Source organism: Prionailurus viverrinus, chromosome C1 (genome assembly GCF_022837055.1).
Source record: "Prionailurus viverrinus isolate Anna chromosome C1, UM_Priviv_1.0, whole genome shotgun sequence".
Lineage (NCBI taxonomy): Eukaryota > Metazoa > Chordata > Mammalia > Carnivora > Felidae > Prionailurus > Prionailurus viverrinus.
This window is the reverse complement of record NC_062568.1, coordinates 67882104-67903693: the sequence shown is the minus strand read 5'-3', so window position 1 is coordinate 67903693 and position 21590 is coordinate 67882104. Positions and strand designations below refer to the sequence as shown.

General features: G+C 35.1%; 1 protein-coding gene across 1 annotated transcript in view; it reads right to left on the bottom strand.

Moving 5' to 3' along the window:
• The window catches only part of BAZ2B (bromodomain adjacent to zinc finger domain 2B), a 424035-nt gene that overhangs the window by 306029 nt on the left and 96416 nt on the right, over positions 1-21590 (bottom strand). The window contains exon 3 of the mRNA XM_047870150.1: positions 8592-8951. The gene's annotated coding sequence lies outside the window, so the exon portion shown is untranslated. The remainder of the gene's footprint in view (positions 1-8591; positions 8952-21590) is intronic.

Here is a 21590-nt window from a genome sequence, read left to right as displayed (position 1 = left end):
ACCAGTAAATGGAGAAAAGAGAAAAACAGATGCCCTCTCTTGCTCAATGTTCTCAGCAAGTATAATCATGCATTATGTTTCAAAACAAAAACAAAAACCACTTATAAAGCAGCGGAAAAGAATGAAGGAGAAAGGAATGGTTCTGATTAGTCTCACAAGAAACACAATATTTCAATAACTCTGATCAGAAAGGACAGTTTTGTCAATTTTAAACTGGTTTCCACAAACAACAAACCTATCATTGAAAGGGATGATTTGAAACTGATTAACCCATCTTCTCCAGAAAAAGCAGAGCAGTCATTTTTGAAAGCAATGGAGGAAAAGGATTCCAAAACATTTTCTTTTCTTCAGGATAACCTCAAGAAGGTTGCCCAACTACTCCAGACACCTAATAGACCTAGCTTTAATTTATTTGTTCTATGTGGGGCTCATAATGCCCTTCTTTTATTGCATGCTTTCTTCCTAATCCCTAAATATTCAGTTTACTCATTTTTCTAGGTCAAATTCAATGCTACCTAACCAAAGAATCTTTTCTAATGATTCCAACCAGAAGTCATGTCACCCCTATTCTAAGCTTTCACAAACTGTCATCCATAGCTTTTTAAGAATACTGAATACAGCATTCAGTATAAACTTGATGAATGAAGGTAGTTCTCCCCTCTTTCCCCCTATTATTAGTACTAGAACAATAAAAGTGTATCAAATACCTGACTCCCCTGTGGTTGTCATTACTGAGTCAACTCATTTTTCAAGGAATGGCTACATTTTCTACTGTTTTGTTGAGTTATTAATATTTTAAAAATTCACTCCATTTCCTCATCTTTCTTTTTATCTAAATATAATCATCTGTTGCAATGAGAGCCAAAAAACGTAGACAAATAAAATCCCAAACATTCATTTTGGTGAAAATGTAAGAACTTCTTTCCTTCTGATTTATCAAGAAGTGGGAGAGGAAGGGAAAGAAAACTTATTTGAATTTTACTTCCTTTTATTTCCTCAGCTTATTCTGTGATGAGATTCCAAACAGGAAAATAACTGAACAGACAACAGTCAAAAGACACAACAGACAGCAGTCAAAAGGCACACACACAAAAAGAAGATGTATAATAATTCATGAAATGATCAATGTAACCTCAAATGATGGCAAATTAACTGCGTATATAAAGTTATTATCCGATGCAACTCAAAACTAAAACATAACACATCGTCCTTTAATAACCTCTGAATTTATTATTTAGAAAAAAGTACAGCCTACTATCTGTTAGATTAAATTTGGCCATATATTCTGTTATATTACCAACACATCCAGCCATTTGTGAAACCAAGAAAGAGTAAAATGCACTCTTAGGAGTGGTACTCAACCTTGAAGTGCTGAAAGCTACTTCATCATCTAGCATGGGGACAAACACATGCATGCACATGTGAACATAACACTATGTTGTGTAGAAGGCTCAATATAATCACCATCCTTGTAAATCACTCAGGTATCCACTTATTTTAACATACACAAATCAAGGCAGAGCTCCCTGTGATTCCTACAAGGAGAGCGGAAATCACATTTAACACCTCTCCTCCCACTCTTCTCATTGAAAACTTGGGATTCACAGGTTTTCCCTCTCCTTTCAGTCACTACCAGGCAGCACAACCTGCGGGGAAACTATTACAGGTGGACTAGTTTATACATATCATTTAAATACTGTAGGAATGCAGCTGTGCTTAATATTCCAGAAGTGAGCCAAAAAGCAGAAAAGACTCATTAGATTTCTTCTAAAAAAAGATTAAAGTAACTTCCTGGTTTTAGGATTAGCATTACTCTAATCAAAGCATAATGTCTTGCTGATCTTCCTATCTTGTCTTACACCACTCATAAACTAAAAGTATTGTCACTTTTCTATGTATTATATGAAATTGTTTTACAGGCTAATTAAGCACAATCTATTGCTTGTGTTGTTACCTAAATCTACATATAACTAGCAAAATATAATTAACAACATTTTCAAATCAGAGATAATTCAGTTACTCATCTATGAACAAAAATTATAAAACATATTTTCCCAAAATTACAATGGTGGTGTAATCTAGCTTTGTTTCCTTTCTGGCCAAGATGAGATATATGATGGGTAATATATTATTGACCTTTTACACTTGGTTCTTTCAAAGCTTCTTCATTTTATTCAGCATTTAGTTTAAATTAAATATTTAAAATTGAAGCTGTTCTATGTTGCAGACATAGCTAAAATGAAGAGCTTCTGTAGCAGCAGTGACCAGATTTTAAATGCAGGTAGATCAATAAAAAAAAAAAAAATCACCAAGCACAGGCTCCATGTGTGAGTGGAATGGTTTATAATAGCTTGCAAATGACTATGTGCTTGCTGTAACCAGCTGTTCTTAAATTATGAATATGCAACCAATTCATGTTAAAGCCAAATCCCTGCACTATTTCTACAGAGAAATCCCAGTAGTTTTGCTTGTTCTACATGTTAGCTCTGTTAAGGATACAAATAGCAGTAAGCTTCCGAACAAATAGGACCAAACTATTGGCATTTCATGCACTGGGTCCATTATCACAGCAGGGGATGTCAATCATTGGTACATTCCTATAACAGCTCAGGCAATATGACAATGATCTCGTAGGAAAAAAAATCAAAATCTCTGCAGCATACTCAAAGTCCTTCTGACAACCTAATGCTTTCTTACTTCAGCCAATCAGAATGTCAGACCTGACCTACTAGAAGACTTGCATCAAGCTTGAAACATTTAAAAACATCAATCATAAAAACAAAGACAGGACATTGAATTATACAGTATTAACCTCCAGGGTTTGCATACAAAGACCTTAGATTTATTTATGTCCCAGTGAGTTAAGAGCTTCAGTACACCGTTCTTTACACCAAACTGACTGCCAATTTGATGAACCTCTCTGCCCTCAGCAGGAGTGCACCGTCTTTGATTAATGAGTGCATGCTTGTGGAAAAGTGTTAAGAGGAGAAAACAGAGGAAAAACACACAATTATGTCTACACATAGCTGAAGTACCAATGCAATAATTATCTTCAAAACAAATACTCCTTTTTCCTTACATACACATGCACACATGTGCACACACAAAATTAGTAAAGGTTCTTATCTGTATTACTTTCATTGTTATATCTAACATTTTTTTGAATGAAAGACATTCAAAAACCAAAGTACAAGTCAAATTTCATAGATTATAAAAACAACTATGTTAAAAGCATTAATGTAAAAAGAGAGAAAACACCCTATCTTATATAGTAAATTTCTAGATATGTGGGATAAAAACTTTATTTTCACCTCATACGCTTATAAAAGCCTATTCATTTAAAAAACTCCATGTTTAATCTACAAATATCAAGACCGTTAAATATTTTACACCTCAAACTGTATTATGAATTGCCACAATTTACATAACATTCAAAATAGATTTAAAAGTCATATAAATTGTTTTGGTTTTCTTTCAGCAAAGATATTGCCAATATTTTATAATTTCACATGTAATTATAAATTATACTCATTGCCCGTAACTTCAAAGTTAATATGGTCAACAGAAAAACTCATGAATGAAAGTTTAAATTTTTTATGATTCTTCTGTTTAGAATTGCCCTCTACCCAATGTAGGAAAATTCCTGCTTAAACAATGGAATGCTGATTTGCACTACACTAATAATTAAGACTACATTACCTGTAAAAATGAGTTAAGCATTGAGATTCCTTTTTTAAAAAGTTGACATTTACTATCTTTACCTTAATCCAGTTTATATGAGTATCTGCCTTGACACAAACATCTTATGAATAAGTGTATTTCTTAAAAACTGAATCACAGGCTAAGGTTAACAGAATACTTTTCTTTTTAGGGAATTGTAAAGCTATTACATAAAAAGAGTTGAGAAAGCATATTACCTGAAAGAAATCTTAGTAATGTGTGATCTATTTAAAAGGAAAACATCTCTATAAACTTATAATTTCAGGAAATCATAATTCTGGTATCACTCAGCATGTACTAAAAGTGCTTACAATTTGTTTATATTGTATAGGAAATCCTTCTAATGCTATTTAACTTAGCAAATCATATATTCGCATCATCAATTTCACATTTTAATATTTTTAAAGGCATCCTATTTTAAATGTTATGAATTTTATGCTCTTTGAAAAACTGTTTTAAAGATTTAAAAATTAAAAATGAATAAATACTGGAACTACAAAAGATCTCCTGACATAGTGAATAAAGTATATTATATCCTTAAACTTATTATCCTAAAGATTTTTTACACAATTTTTCAAAAAATGTTTTCTCTTTTAGAATAATCACTTTATTCTTCCTCTTTTCTATCTCTTCTCCCACTAAATAAATAAATAAACAAATAAATAAATAAAATAAGTAGAAAACACTTAGGCACCAATGGGATGATTTGACACCATTTAGTACCATAGTCTGATAGTTGAAACTATCAATAAAAGTTATTAGTACAATAAAACTATAATTCCCATTTTAAAATCATTAAATGATCACCAATTATTTATTATCTTCACCTTCTTATACAGAAAATTAAACATAAAACTGCCTTTTCCTCAGCAATTCTTTTCTGATTACCTTCTGCAACAAAAGTTTAAAGAAATATTTAATCAAACAAGTCAGTATTTATTAAATAAAGTACAATCTTTTAAAACCTTGTGGTATGAAATACTTAATTTTATATAATCAAAAACCTCTTAAAATACCTAACTAGGTAATTTAATTAATCCCTCAGGATATCAAGTATATTAAAAATCATTAAGATGATATAATCTCAACTAGGGATCAAAATCACATTATTTTGTTCGTGCTAAATCACTTCTTTTAGTAGTCCTAGCTAGGAGTAGGTCCGAAACTCAGAAATTACAACTTAAAATCTTTTTCTTTGAGAAATCTTTAAACCAAAAGTATTCAAGTTTAACACATTCTTTCACTAATTCAAGGAGGTAAGACAGAAAACAGAAACTTTCATGCAACTGTGATATCCTACATCTTGTATAGTAACACAAAAGTAGCAACAAAGACATTAACAATTGCAGTTCAAGCTGGGAGTGACTGTTCTGTTTCAATTCAATGACACCACTAATGGCTTCTTAGCAGCTCCATGAAATCAACCAGCTGTCAAGTTGATGCATCAGAAGGAACAGTTATGCACTCCCATAAGAAAAAGCAACACATCAGGATGTTTGGCAAAACATCTGCTCCTTTACACTGCAGTTCTATAATAAACATGCAAACAAAGAAATGAGAGAAAGGGCAACAGAATTAAAATTCCAAGGTTTCCATTACAGTCTTAAACGCATTTAAAATAAATGACATAAAAATAAAAACAAATTTCTGCCAACTTGAATACTTTTATTTTAAATCTTGAAAAATGCTAAATGGAATTACTCAGATTCTTCTGGAAAGGCAAAAACTACAGAAAAATCACTTCATTTTAAAAATAGAGAGTAAACTTGTTCACCAAGAAAAATCATTATCATAATGTTATGTACAAAACTCAAAAAATGATACCAAAATATATCCTTCACTCAATTAGTACTTAATAAATTATGTCAAATGCGTTTCCAAGACTGAATACTCTAAAAAATATTTTAAATAGTGTTTGAAAAAGTAAATGCCACTACAGTTCAGCAATAGCTTAACATATAAAACCAGTAAAGATACTATTCTCTGAATTTTAAAATATGTACCTACTCCTACTTTTCTCCAAACCATTATATGAAGACAACAAACAATATTAAGTCCTGATAAATAACTTTCTTTTAAACACATACAATTTGATCACTCCCCCCCTCCCAAAAGACTCTTCTTGTTTGCCATTACAGGCTGAAAATAATTTTGATTACAGCCATTCATTTCAAACACTTGTAAAATTTTACTTTTTTCTATCTGAAACTTATAAGTGCCTCAATGTTGTCTAAATTATTGATTATGCAGCACAGTGACAATATGTACAGTCTTTACAATAGGTGTGAGACATCAAATGTACTTAACTACCATTTTCTTAAACTACTTATCCTCTGTTGCTTGCCATTTATAATCTGCCAAATCTTCTAGTCCTTTGTTGCATGTATAATTTAAAACCATCTGTTCTATGTGCTTTTAACTATTTAAACATTTTTCACCTACCTACAATTCACATAAATGGCAGACATTCAATTCAGTCAGGCTTTCTATATAGCGTTTTACATAAAGCAAATTCCAAGATAAATAGCATAGCAAACAACACCAAAGAAGACTGCTACAGAGATAAAAACATACTACTACATACAATGTAAGTTCTTATGTGTTAGACAAACCTTTTCAGAATTGTTTCTATTACTTTTTTTTTTTTTAGTTAATTGTAGTCAGTGTTTTTTCCCAACCGAGAAGACAAAGAGAATGCAAATTAAATACAGACAGTTTCATGTCCTTGTTAGAAGAGAAGTAAATATGCTGACTGAAAATGACTACAGGAGACAGAATTCCACTTTCCCATTCAATTTACAGTGCTTTTATTTATATACCAGTCAGTGTATCATTAAGTTTGGTCATGTGACCCACCGAACTTCTGTGAGGTGAAAAACTACGTTAGACAAGCAAATTAAAACAACACTATTTTTATTGTTTATTTTTTCATAATGGCTGACAAGGAGCTTACAGCTTGAGGTTATAAAATATATTTTAAAATAAATTTTGTCTTTTAAATACTAACTACATTTTTACCAATCGTTTGATTTAATATCTGCTACTAAATTTTAAAAGTATCCAGTATCTCCAGGTATTTTCATAGTTGTTTTTGCAAAATGCAAGGAAATATGTAAAAAATAATTTAATTACAAAAGGGGATCTAGGTAATCTAAAGTCATTATATGTAAAATGTTAACCAAGCTGATTAAAGAAAAATCCACAGCAGAGTGGAGTAAATGAGAAAGGGAAAATGCTGATTAAAAATAACATTTGAAACCTTTAAAGAATAAAAAAAAAAACCAACACGTAGACAAAAGCTAGGTGAGTATCAATGACACTATAAAAGTTTATACCATTTTTTTTTTACACATTTTCCACCTGTTACCAAAACAAAACGTATAGACACTGAGGGTTCATTTTGAGAACAGAACCCAAAAATAAGCAGCACAACTTCTCTAACCAGTAAGTTACACGGTCCTTTAAAGCAGAGAAAAAATTAAGCGAAAAATTGACTCTTGGGAAAATTTCTCGATAAAGTTTACATGACGTCACTGGGCCCCCTGAACATTCCCTAAACTTTGAGTCTTTTCCACACACACTTTTTTGCCTTTCTACGCCTTCTTTCCCTTTCTCAAAAATAAAAAAGGGGAGACTTGGGAATAAAAATTGCCCAAGATGGCGAAACGCTTGTTGTTTAGAGGGCAGGGGAAAAAATGGAGGATATTGTAATATACACAAAGGGATAAATTTCAACAACTCGGCCAAGGACTGCAGCTGCTTCTCTCTTTATAAGGAAGCAACACACAAAAGATAAATACAGAGGGAGAGAAAAGAAGAGAAAAATCTCCCAAATAGCAGGGCCAGCTCTTACTCTGCAAACACTTCCTTCCTTTCCCAAGTCCCAATTCTGGGGTTCATGGAACTACTTTAAAGGGGAGGGTTGACGCGAAAGAGAAAGGGGGGAGGGGAGCGACAAGAAGATTAAAAGAGCGAGGAAGAGTTGAGGGCTGGCGGCTGTTCTCGGGGAGAACTGCTAGGAGACAGACATTACTGTAGGAAAAGCTGTGCTCCTCTAACCTCTGTGTACAGACGTACATCTTCCCAAGTATCCAGATCCTTTCCCAGTCCCACCTGCCCCCATAACACGCCCCGCGCCCTCAGCCCATTTTCTGAAAACTCTGGAGCTCCAAGCTACCCAGAGAGAGCTAAAGAGGCCCGAACTGGGGAGTGGGGGGGCGCAGCTCATCAGTCCTAAAGGGAAGAGGGGGCGGAGGCAAAAAGGGGCAGCAGTAGGCGGACTGGGGTCGGGGGGGGGGGGTATCTTGAAACTACCCCGACAGGGATTGGGGGAGCAGCGTATATTCCCTCGTAGGAACGGCGATCGCAACAGTGCCAGAGGTTATCGTTTGAGAAGCAAAAGTGTTGGCGGCCCCCCGAGCTCTGGAAGCCGAGAGGAGGAGGAGGAGGCGCGCAGCCCCGGCGGCCAGGCTGGGAGGCCGGCACAAAGGAAGCGGACTCGCGGCGGCGGCGGCCCGCGGCCCTGGTGCACCGAAGTCCCGCACCGGCAGCCAGGAATAAAGTTTACGTTCTCCGCAGACCGCACCCCCCACCTCCCACCCAGGACCGCGTCCTCCTCCCCCAAACTCCGCTCGGGACCCCGAGCACCGCCCCAGCCTTCCAGCCAGCACAACAAAGAGACACACCGACCGGCGAGGGTAAACAGCCGCTGAGGGCGAGCAGGGCGGGCAGGGCGAGCGCCGCGAGACCAGCAACTCCGGAGTCCCCGCTCGCAGGAGCGTAGTTTCTCCTGTTCTGCTGCAGCCGGCTCGGTAACATTTGCAATTTTCGACTTCACCCGCACCCCTCACACCCGAACATTTTGAACTCACCTTTACTTTCGAACTGAGAGTTGCGGTGGATGGGATTTTTGTCTTCCCCAGATGGTTGAAGGTTACGATTTTTGTTTTTGGAAACCCTACCACCTCCTTATCTCGATTATTATTTTTGCAAGAAAAGTATAAAGAGAGTTGGAGTGGAGGTGAGATTTGTGATCGGGAAAGCCCTTGACTCCCTCCTTCTCCGCCTTCCGCCTCTCTCTGATTAGTTCCTATCCAGCAGCAGATTGAAGCAGGAGATGATTCTTCTCAAGGTTTGTTCAGCAGCTTCACTTCTAGGCGAAGGCTTCATGAACCAAGTGACGTCAACCAACAAGGCTTCTCTCTCTCTCCTCTCTCTAACAATGAAAGTTGCTGTTAACAAGGGAAAAAAGAGAGAGAATTGTTTATACCATTTCAGTTCCAATAATAAATGACCTATCAGCTCCTAAAGGAGCCAAAGGAGGGAGGGGGGTTGCTTCTTTCTCCAAGAATACTATAGCTTCGAGTTTGCAACCGTTCCTTGTCCCAGGAAAAAAGTTAAGAAACTAATTTTTTTTTTTTTTGCTTTCAAAAGTAGGGCAGAAAATAGGATTGAAAACCTAATTTTAAAAAACGTAAACTGGAAAACAGGGAGCATAAATTAATCATTCTCACCTAAACTTTTTTTCTCGTAAACTCATAATTCGGTTGAAGTCTGTAAACCAACTAAATTAATATGCCAAGAATTCATGGGTGTTTGGAACTCAAAAAGCAGGACGCAAGATGGTCCGGGATAAAACGCTATTGCCCAAACACGGGCAAATTAAACTAGCTGTAGTGTTGATGCACTGAAATAAATTTAAATAAAACGTTAAAACAGTAAGTCGTTTTAAAGTTATAAATTAAAACTGTAAAGGGTAATCTCAATTGTAGTTTTTCCCTCCAATTTCTGAGGTCAAAAAAGTGGAGGGGGAGGGAACTAATTGTAGGAATTGAGCATTTTTTGAAGAATCAAGTTAAGACTGGTAGCTCATTGCTCCATTTTTAAACTACACAGGAGGTATGCTTTTTGTCTACCCCCCAATCTCCTCCCAACTTTCTGTTTACCCTTCCATTTCTCCCTCACCCCCCAATTCCAACATCCTGAAACCAATAAAGTTGAAATAAAGGTGAAGCACACCCTATTCCCTCCTGGATACACCACCCCATAGCTTCCTAAAAATGATTCTTAAAAAGCCTTAACTTTGGCTAATGTTTTATTACACAGGAAGATACATAATTTTTTTTTTCCCACTGAGGTAGTGTTTTTTCCCCACAACACATTAAAATCTCAAAGTTCATATAATAAAAAATTTCATGAGTTAATTTTCAGGATGAAGAGCAAGGGAAAGGCAAGCTACGGAAGAATAATTTGACCATATATGTATATTTTGTACATACATTTGTGGATAAATGTATCTTAAAAGATGCTATTGTTTTATGTTTCCTCTTCAGCCACTGGCTGTGATTTTAATTGTGCTGGAGGATCTTCATTAGTATTAACACATGGGGAGATTTCACAAAGCTGCTTCATTAGGGGGGAAAAAAAAGCTTGGCAGACTAGGTCTTTTTGCATGCACTGAGAATGTCAGCCTTACCTCGGTCATTTGTAACATAATAAGTGCAAGTACAATGATTGCAATGCAGGAGCACTGGGGGAAGGGCAGAAATACTGCCTGTCTAATAGGGATATCTGAAAAAAAGGCTGCTCATTACACAGTAAAATGTATGCTAAAAATTAGTGAAGATGATGTCTCAGGAGACTGATGCTAAATAAATTAATGTGCTGATATGTTTTTAATTATTATTTTTGTAGTAGTTTATTTCGTTCTCAGGATTCACATTGAGCAGCAAAGCTGCGCTAGCACTTATTGATTTTTTTTCCCTGCCACATTCCCGGAATACAGATTTTAATCATTTCACTACACCACACTCAGTAATTTCATTAAAAACTGGAACCTTCCATCCCCAGAAAAGCATTTAATTTCAATGACATACAATTTCTCTCTTAGCAGAAAACTGTCTCTACAGTAAAAGCTGGCCTAAGGTTCAAATGCATAATTTAATCCTGAGTTTTCCATGCTCTGCATTCCTTTGAAGCTATAATTTGAGTAACTACCTAATAACTGTAATAAGGACAATAATTTCCTTATAATATATTATTAACTCATATTTAATTAACTCAGAGGCCAAGCTCTGTACATGTATGACTGGGTCAAGAGTTCTACAATCTCAAAATTTACCAATAATGTTCCAGAAGAAAAATATAGATTAAAATACAAGTATGAATGCTAGCATTTAGATATTCCAGCCAAATTAATATGCAAAAAAGTTCATAAATTTTAAATAATAGTGGTCATTACTCAAATAAACAGTATTTTAAAACATGTGGAAGGAAACCAGGCAACTCACTAATTCTATATATAAAGAATTATAATATTGATATTTCAAAACAATCCATTTCTGACAGTTTAATCACTAGATTTACTATTGAGAAAGTATTCAATTTTGAAAACATTTTTTTTAAAAGGGCTATATTTAAGTTGCCTCAATTTTCATACAGAATTCTCTTAAACATTTCTCTTAAAGTTAAATGGCACACTTGAGTAATTTGGATAACAAAGGATATTTAAATACTTCAAAAACAATATACAGCAAAGTAGGTTTCAATTTTAGGTTACAGTAATATTCTGAAATGATAGTGGGTTGAAAATGGCACACTGGTTTTCCAAACAATAGGTTTTATACGGATATGTAATTTATATTGCCTGCTTTTAGAGAAGAAACCTGTGGGAAAACATTTGATATAATTCACTTATTACTTTGAATATATATCTAATCAACAGAAAAGACTGATACATCTCTAATAAAAATGATTAACTTATATAAAAATCAAAACTCATATTAAAAATTCCTATCATTCCTCTGGGTGATTTTAAAACCATAATCCAAAAAAAAAAGTTTTAAGACTATGTATATATAATCTCAAGTTGCCATCACATACAACACAAAGCTTTTCCTTGGTTGAATGATAGAAGTAACTTACACAAAATAAGACTAAGTGTTGTCAAAATGTTAGAAAAAAAGATAAAAGTAGTGATAATACAGAACTTGGTTTTACTGCCTACAAAATATTTTAAAATTGTATATTTTATATTTTATTATCAAAACTATATATATTTATTATATAATTTGGAAAATATTTTTGCAATGCTCAGAGTTGAAATGCAATTAAATGTAAATCAATAATTAACAAAACAGTGGATAAACGAAAAACTCAGATTAACATCTAAAATTCGTAAGATGAATTTCTACATTTCAATAAAAAAAGCTTCAATTTATATATTTAAGTATATATTTAAAATAATTTGGTGCTTTTTGGGAGTTCAAATATATTATCTAATTTGTACATTTAAAACTGATTTTTTAAAAAACAGCATACTAGAAATTTAAAACTGGATTATGCCAGTATTTGATACCCTCTTACTATGAAGTTGTGCCTATTTTTAATGATTCCTTCCCTTTTTTATGTTATCACATTTGATTGTTTCAGAGATTACAACACAGTCACAGAGTTGGGGGGTGGGGAGATAATTACTATAGTTATAAAATAATTTGGCTCCAGTAGCACTTAGTTCTTTGCCTAAGATCATCACCTAAATTAGTACTTCATCTTCAGAATTCTAAAATAAGTTGAAAACACATCTTTTCTAATATTACTGATAACTATTTCTGAAATTCTATCTATGATACATACCTAACCCATGCTACCACTATATGCCACCACTAGATGTAAATTTTGCACTTTCTTCTGTAAAGTAGCATCTATTTTTAGGATCAAAATAGAACTTCTTAAATAGGTAGATATAGAGATAAAGATGGTCAGGTATCAAATTTATTACTATGGGTATAATACATGGATCTTCAAAGAGTAAGGAATTGACATGTACAGAGAACAAAGTCTATAAAGGCTGACTACAAAAAGCCAAACGAATGAGAGATCTCAATAGTGGAACAAGCTGGCCACTGTCATGTCTTGTTTCAATTTCAATCAGTACAAACTAATGAAGAGTTATTTGTTTTCATTCATTGAACAAACATTTGAGTGCTCGCTATATGCTATGCACTCTGCTACAGGCTGGAAAAACATGAAAAGCTCATATTCTGGTTGATGTTGAAAGTGTGAAATTCCTGGGAGATTAGGGACTCACATAAATCATATTATAAAGATACAAATAATGAAGTTTTGTTAGAATAAAGAGGATGGGGCAACTAATTCTGACTGTGAGTCTAAAAAAGAGCTTTATCAAAGGGATGCCATTTGAACTGCATCTCAAAAACTGACAGCTTACCAGCTATTCGAGAAGGGGCAGATCCTAAGTAAAAGAAACCATAAGTTTAAATACAAAGAGCTACTAAATCTGGTGCCCATCCACTAGTGAGAATACCAGTGCAACAGGAATATCAGTGTGAGGTGTATCAGGGATGAAGTAGGGAAAGGAGGGTAGGATCTGAGAGTGAAAGGCCTGATACATACCATGGTAAGATGGCTGAATTTATTCTGAGCGCCAACAAAGGTGAGCAAAGGAGTGACATGATCAACCTTGTTTTTAGGGAGCAGCAACTGTCTAGGTGCATTGTCTAGTGCAAAAGATAGACTGTAGTATGAAGTGCTTAACGGTCCATGAGAAAGACGGTAAAAGACAGTGGCATTAGAGATTCAAAGTCAGATATTTTTGAGGTAAAATGTGGATTTGGTGACCAACTGAAAACACACAGAGTTAAGGGAGAGGAAGGACTGAAGGAAGACTAGTGGGATTTCTGGCTTAAAAAACCGGATAAATGGTAGAGTCATTTGTAAGGCCATTTTTAATGGAATTATCAGAATCCATTGCAAAGGTTTTTTTGTTGTTGTTTTTTCAATGTACATACCCAGGGACAATATCAAGAGATTCAGTAGGTCTAGGGTGGAAACCAAGTATTTCTTTTCCTTTTTAAAAGAACTCTGACAGTGCTTCAGATAAACACTCCTAATTAAGAACAGTATTATAAAATTGATTATAAAATTCAGTTGGAAGAAAAAAAAAAGCCCTGAAAAAGAAGAGCATTGAAAGTGTGTGTGGAGGTCCCACATCGGATACTAAAATATGCTATATATATGGCCTTTATAATTTACATTTGGCCTTGGCACTTGAGAAAAAGACCAATGAAACGTAATAGAAAATTGAGAAACTGACCCAGGTGCATATGGAAATTTAACATAGATAAAAGCTGAATCTCAAAGCAGTGAGGAAGAAATGGACTTTTTTTTTTTAAACTTTTTTCAACGTTTATTTATTTTTTGGGGGGGACAGAGAGAGACAGAGCATGAACGGGAGAGGGGCAGAGAGAGAGGGAGACACAGAATCGGAAACAGGCTCCAGGCTCCGAGCCATCAGCCCAGAGCCCGATGCGGGGCTCGAACTCCCGGACCGCGAGATCGTGACCTGGCTGAAATCGGACGCTTAACCGACTGCGCCACCCAGGCGCCCCAGAAATGGACTTCTTAATAAGTGGTATTGGGATATCTGGGTAGTCATAAGAGATGAATTGGGATCTGTTCTAAAAATGAATTTTAAAAGGAACAGATACTTAAATATAAAAATTTGAACCACATCAGTACTAGGAGAATTTATGGGTCAATCCTTCTATAATTGGAGGGTAGGGAAAACATCTCTAGTAATGGTTAAAATTAAATGCAATAATGTGAAATACTGGCAATACATAAAATACATTCAAATACATGAAACTAAAAAGGTTTATATGGCACTTAAAGAAAGAGGTTTTATATGGCAAAAAAAAAAAAAAAAGAAAAAATACCACAAGTTAAGAACAATGACAAATGAGAAGCTTAAAAAAATATTTTAACTTATATGAGATAATGGAATAACCCTATATATAAAGAGTATCTAAAAATGAATAAAAGACCAACACCCTGATAGAAAAATGGCAAGAGATATGAACAGATATTTTAACAAAAATAAATGCAAATGCCCCTTACACAGAAATATCCTCAACCTCCCTGATAAGAGAAACACAAATTAAGAATCACTGAGATAGGAGCGTCTGGGTGGCTCAGTCAGTTAAGCATCTGACTTGGCTCAGGTCATGACCTCATGGTTCCTAAGTTTGAGCCCTGCATCAGGCTCTCTGCTGTCAGCAGCAGAGAAACTCTGCCCCTCCCCGCTCATCTCTCTCTCTCTCTCTCTCTCTCTCTCTCTCAAAAATAAACATTAAAAAAAAAAGAAGAAGAAGAATCACCGAGATACTATTTTGCACCCAACAAACTGGCAAAAATCCAAGTTTCACAACTTGTTAGAAAGGCACTTATGGGGAAAAGGACCCTCTAAAATATGCTTATTGGAGTGAAAGATGTAAAATCCCCAACAACAGAGAATTTGACAGTATCTAGCCAAGTAACATATGCATTTCTTTTCTGACTAGCAAAACCCATTTCCAAGAATCTGATCAACACCGACAAAAATAAAAAATAGATATAAGAAGATATTCACTGAAGCACTGTTTGTTACCGCTAAAGTGTGGAAATAACCCAAATGTTCATCACAGGGAAATGGTTGAGTTAATTATGGTACATGCACAGTATTACGCAATTTTTTTAAATTAAAAAAAAATTTTTTTTAATGTTTATTTTTGAGAAAGAGAGACAGAGCATGAGCGGGGAAGGGGCAGAGAGAGAGGGAGACACAGAATCTGAAGCAGGCTCCAGGCTCTGAGCTGTCAACACAGAGCCCAAGGTGGGGCTCAAACCCATAAGCTGTGAGATCATGACCTCAGCTGAAGTCAGACACTTAACAGACTGAGCCACACAGGTGCCCCTATGCAATTTTTAAAAATAAATAAGGAAGGAATGCATATAGTATGAAGTATTTCACACCTACCAAATATATTGTTAAGTAAAACAAAACAAAAAAAAAAGCAAGGTGGATAAAAACATCAATGGTATGCTACCATTCTTACATATATTTACCTAATTTTTTAAATGAAAGGAAAAAAGTCAAAACTTTAAAAACATGATCACCTATAAGGAGAAAAGGAACAAGGTAGAAAATACAGAATAGTAGGAAGTTTTCACATAAGACTTGTTTTGTAGATGTGATTTTAGAACCATATAAAGTAATTTACGTAATTAGAAAACAAAAACAAATTAAACTTAAAAACACTCCCATTAAATGAAAGTTAATGAAATGAATGAACTTGATTGCATATGGAGTTCCATACAGAGAATATTTCAAGTGCCTTTACATACAATAATTTTTTTAAGTTTATTTATTTATTTTTGAGAGACACAGAGACAGAATGAGAATAAGTGGGGGAGGGGCAGAGAGAAAGTGGGACAGAGGATCCAAAGCAGGGGCTGTGCTGGAAGCAGATAGCCTGGTGCAGGCACAAACTCACGCACCATGAGATCATTACCTGAGAGAAGTCTCACACTTAACTGACTGAACCACCCAGGTGCCCCTACATACAATAATTTTTAAAAACCACACACAAACAGTAATTTAACAGCATATCCCTCATAGGATATAAACTAAAAAACAACTTTAAAGCAGCAACAAAACAGGAACTTAAATTGCTATCACTAACCATATTTTTGTGGTATGAACTGGTGTTGTTACTGTAATATTGTTGCATGCACAGTCTGAGATAAAGCAAATGGATGTTTTGCAAACAGCAAAGTTAGTGTTTTTAAAAATTAATTTTTGCTACGGGACAAAAAAGAAACAGATATAAAATGAATGACTTACATGAACTCTCTGATCCTGAATTTGAACTCTGATCCTGAATTAGGATATATAAATGAACTCATTACATATTTTATATTTAAAAATATATACTTCTTAGTTTTGCTCACTGTAAAAGCCTTAAAAACAGGGACCATTGCAGAAGCAACAAGCACACACCTGTGTACCCATATTATAGTCTCTAAACACCATTTGCCCTGAAAAGAATTCTTTGATGTCAAGGCTGATTCCAGGTTCGGGATAGGAAATGTCCAAGATAAGCCTAGAATACCCTATTACACCATTAAGCATGGAAACTATCCAGATTATTGGCTTCATGCTAAAAGGACTAGAGAAACAATTTAAAGAGGACAAATAGAAGTGACTCCCACTGGACAAAGATGAGACAATTTGAACAACTACAATGGAATGAAACATAAATATATCTTAATATATAAATTTATAATGATACTCTTTTAAAAATCTCATTTTTCATCTTTGAAGGATGCCAGGAACCAACTCATAATTTTGAAAACTGGTAAATAAAGGAAACAAGAATTTATTCAACATTTCCTACCAAATGTGCCTTTGGGAATCTAATTTGAAATTGTGTTGCAATATATACTGCTATATATCTGAATGTATGTGTGTGTCTATATATACAAAGATTTCAACATTAGATTTCATTTTTTACAAAAGAAGCTTAAAAATGTTACTGGTCTGGGTACCTGGGTGGTTCAGTCAGTTAAGCATCTGTTTCTTGATTTTGGCTCAGGTCATGATCTCACGGTTCTTCGGATGGAGCCCCCCCATGTTGGGCTCCATGTTGACAGCATGGGGCCTGCTTGGGATTCTCTCTCTGCCCCTCCCCCTGTTCATCCTGCACTCTTTCTCTCAAAATAAATAAATAAACATTGTTAAAAAATGTTATTGGCCTGTACTAATGGTTACTGTTCAAGTATACAATTAACCTGTGAGCTTCAAGGCAGAAAAAACAAAGAGGAAATATAATACCATTCTCCTTATCTGGTAAATAAGAAACTTACAACTTATTTTATTTATTTATTTATTTTAATATAATTTATTGTTAAATTGGCTTACATACAACACCAAGAGCTCATCCCAACAAGTGCCCTCCTCAATGTCCATCACCCACTTTCCCCTCTCCCCCACCCCCATCAACCTTCAGTTTGTTCTCTGTATGTAAGAGTCTCTAATGGTTTGCCTCTCTCCCTCTCTGTTTGTAACTTTTTTTTTTTCACCTTCCCTTTGCCCATGGTCTTCTGTTAAGTTTCTCAAGATCCACATATGAGTGAAAACATATGACATGTGTCTTTCTCTGACTGACTTATTTCACTTAGCATAATACCATCCATTTCCATCTGCATTGCTGCAAATGGCATGATTTCATTCTTTCTCATTGCCAAGTTGTATTCCATTGTATATATAAACCACATCTTCTTTATCCATTCATCAGTTGATGGACATTTAGGCTTTTTCCATAATTTGGCTATTGTTGAAAGTGCTGCTATAAACATTGGGGTACATGTGCCCCTATGCATCAGCACTCCTGTATCCCTTGAGTAAATTCGTAGCAGTGCTATTGCTGGGTCATAGGGTAGATCTATTTTTATTTTTTTGAGGAACCTCCATACTGTTTTCCAGAGTGGCTGTACCAGTTTGCATTCCCACCAACAGTGCAAGGGGGTTCCCATTTCTCCACATCTCTCCAGCATCTGTAGTCTCCTGATTTGTTCATTGTAGCCACTTTGATCAGTGTGAGGTAGTATCTCAGTGTGGCTTTGATTTGTATTTCCCTGATGATGAGTGACACTGAGCATCATTTCATGTGTCTGTTGGTCATCTGGATGTCTTCTTAGAAAAGTATCTATTCATGTCTTCTGCCCATTTCTTCACTGGATTATTTGGTTTTTGGGTGTAGAGTTTGGTGAGTTCTTTATAGATTTTGGATACTAGCCCTTTATCCGATAAGTCATTTGCAAATATCTTTCCCATTCCATTGGTTGCCTTTTAGTTTTGTTGACTGTTTCCTTTGCAGTGCAGAAGCTTTTTATCTTCATGAAGTCCCAATAGTTCATTTTTGCTTTTAATTCCTTTGCCTTTGGAGATATGTTGAGTAAGAAATTGCAGTGGCTGACATCAAAGAGGTTGTTGCCTGTTTTATCTCTAGGGTTTTGATGGTTTCCTGTCTCACATTTAGGTCTTTCATCCATTTTGAGTTTATTTTTGTGAATGGTGTAAGTGGTCTAGTTTCATTTTTCTGTATGTTGTTGTCCAGTTCTCTCAGTACCATTTGCTAAAGAGACTGTCTTTTTTCTATTGGATACTCTTTCCTGATTTGTCAAAGATTAGTTGGGCATACATTTGTGGGTCCAATTCTGGTTTCTCTATTCTATTACACTGGCCTATGTGTCTGTTTTTGTGCCCATACTGTCTTGATAATTACAGCTTTGTAGTGGAGGCTAAAGTCTGGGATTGTGATGCCTCCCACTTTGGTTTTCTTCTTCAATATTACTTTAGCTATTTGGGGTTTTCTGTGGTTCCATACAAATTTAGGATTGTTTGTTCTAGTTTCTTACCAATTTAGTAAGATGAACTTAAAATAATGGAATAACATCAAACAAAATTTTATAACGAATGTATAAACAATATTTATATGGTTTCCATAGCAGTCCTCCATGAAGGCCAAGGGTGTAGTGATAAATATAATTAAGTTGATTGAATTTATTCAGTTATTAGACTCTTGCTCATGCAATTCAATCATATAAGATTGTATATATTATGCCCAGCAGCACTCCAGGGGCCGCCACATGTTGAATCCAACTCATACCAACTCAGGACAATCAAAGTAAACTTTTCAGGAAATTTGCACCGTGGCTTTTCTTTTATTTATTTATTTATTTATTTTTTAACGTTTATCTATTATTGAGAAACAGAGAGAGAGAGAGCATGAGCATGAGAGGGACAGAGAGAAGGGGAGACAGAATCTGAAGCAAGCTCCAGGCTCTGAGCTGTCAGCACAGAGCCTGACATGGGGCTTGAACTCATAAATTGCAAGATCATGACCTGAACCAAAGTTGGATGCTCAACTGACTGAGCCACCCAGGTGCCCCGCAAGTTGGTTTTTCAACACAGTCATTACCAAAAATAAATATTTTCAAACTTAAAAATCAAATAAACAATATGAAACACAAACACTCAAAACTCATCACTTCTTATTTTATTATGCTTTACTATCATAGGTGTATTTCAGGTTATTTATGTTTGCTGTAGTACAGCAAAAACAAATCAACAACAACAACAAAAACTACAGGTAGTTGTGTGCTACCTCTCATCTCTTCCCAACTCTGTGTTCAGTGATGGCACATTGGTAGCTTGAGATGGACCATGACGGGAACATTTACACAATGGAAACTGGCAAACACAACATATCAGTGCGTAACAATGTGTTTTTTTTGCTAAGTCTAGACTTAAGAAGTTAATGGAAAAATGTTAATGCAAATTAAACTTAAATGTTACATTGGAATAACAGAAAAAATGGGAAAATAACAATCTTCTAAAATTTGAAAACTATTAACAAGTTAGCAAGAAGTCACTCACATCATTGGTGAACAAGTTTTTTTTTTAATCTTATTCACTTAAACAAAAGTATCAATGGCCATTTATGTCAGAACTACATTCTTCAGCAATTTCAACTCCAGGTTGGCTACAGACACAAGAGGTTGGTAAAATCAATGAGAGCATTCTGTGAAAATAAACTGGCTATATCTATTTGACAATACAGTATTATATATTTTATTATTTGAAATTTATTCAAATAATTTTCCCAGATTTACCACATCTCTGTTGGAGAGGACCATAATGGCTACTAGCCCTTGAGGAATGTACAATTGAGAGAATCAATAATCTAAAATATCTGATACAATGTGATAAATAATCTAACAAAGGTTTTCAAAGTAAAATAAGTGCACATTAGATATTTTCTCTGGGTAGAGATGGGGGAAGAAAAATGTGTATGAGTCAATCTCATAGTAATTGAGCCTTCTTTGCATTACAGTTGATCTTGATGTATAATTTTCAGCATTAAACTTTGTAATTTAGCTCTGAAAGATAGTTTCAAAGTATTCAAGGTACTGACACATGCCATTTGGGCAAGCCCTCTAAAAATCACAGAAGTAGTGTTTTCTGGGTCAGGAAGAAATTTTTTTTTAAGTTTTTTATTTATTTTGAGGTGGGGTGCAGAGAGAGAAAGAAAATACCAAGCAGACTCCATACCACCAGTGTGGAGCCTGACATGACACTGGAACTCATGACCCATAAGATCATGATCTAAGCCAAAATCAAGTTGGGACACTCAACCGACTAAGCCACCCAGGCGCCCCAGGAAGAAATATTTTTTATATCCTATCTGATTTCAAATATTCATGTGACTCCCTTCCCAACTTACGGTTAACAGGTTTCAAGTTTGAAAACCAGGGTTTTATATTCACTCCTCATTTATTTTCACAGCATCCTGAAACATATATATTCTAGGACCAAAATTCAATCCTAAGCATAATTTTCACTACTTCTCTTATATTTTGTTAGTTATCTTATTATTGTTATTTTTCTTTAAATAGACTCCATGCCCAGCATAGGGCTTGAACTCACAACCCTGAGATGAGGAGTTGGATCCTCTACTGAACCAACCGGGTGTCCCCTTCACTCCTATTAAAAACTGAATCAACAGGCACCTGGCTGGCTCAGTTATAATAGAGCATATGACTCTTGATCTCCTGATTGTAACTTCAAGCCCCATGCTGGGCATGGAACTTACTTTATGAAAAAATAAAAAAAATAAAAACTGAATCAGATCAGTCCATATTGTTTAAAGACAATTGTGCCCTGGGAATAATGCAATATGAGAAATAATATTCAAGTGTCAACTCTTTAACTAGTATAGTAATGTTGTTCCTTGTCCTACAGCTTTCAGTCTATCAATATAGATTCCAACACACCTTTTCCAGGACATTTTTTTGGCTCAAAATCTAATTGTGATCCAAATTTTTTTCAATTTCTTCCCCTTTAACATGGATTTTCACTGACCTTAAAAAAGTTGTCAAGCATTTCACTCTCATAAGTGAACTGCATATAGGTAAAAAGCTCATTCATACTCTTCACATAAAGGGTTTCATCCAACTGTAAAGCCAAG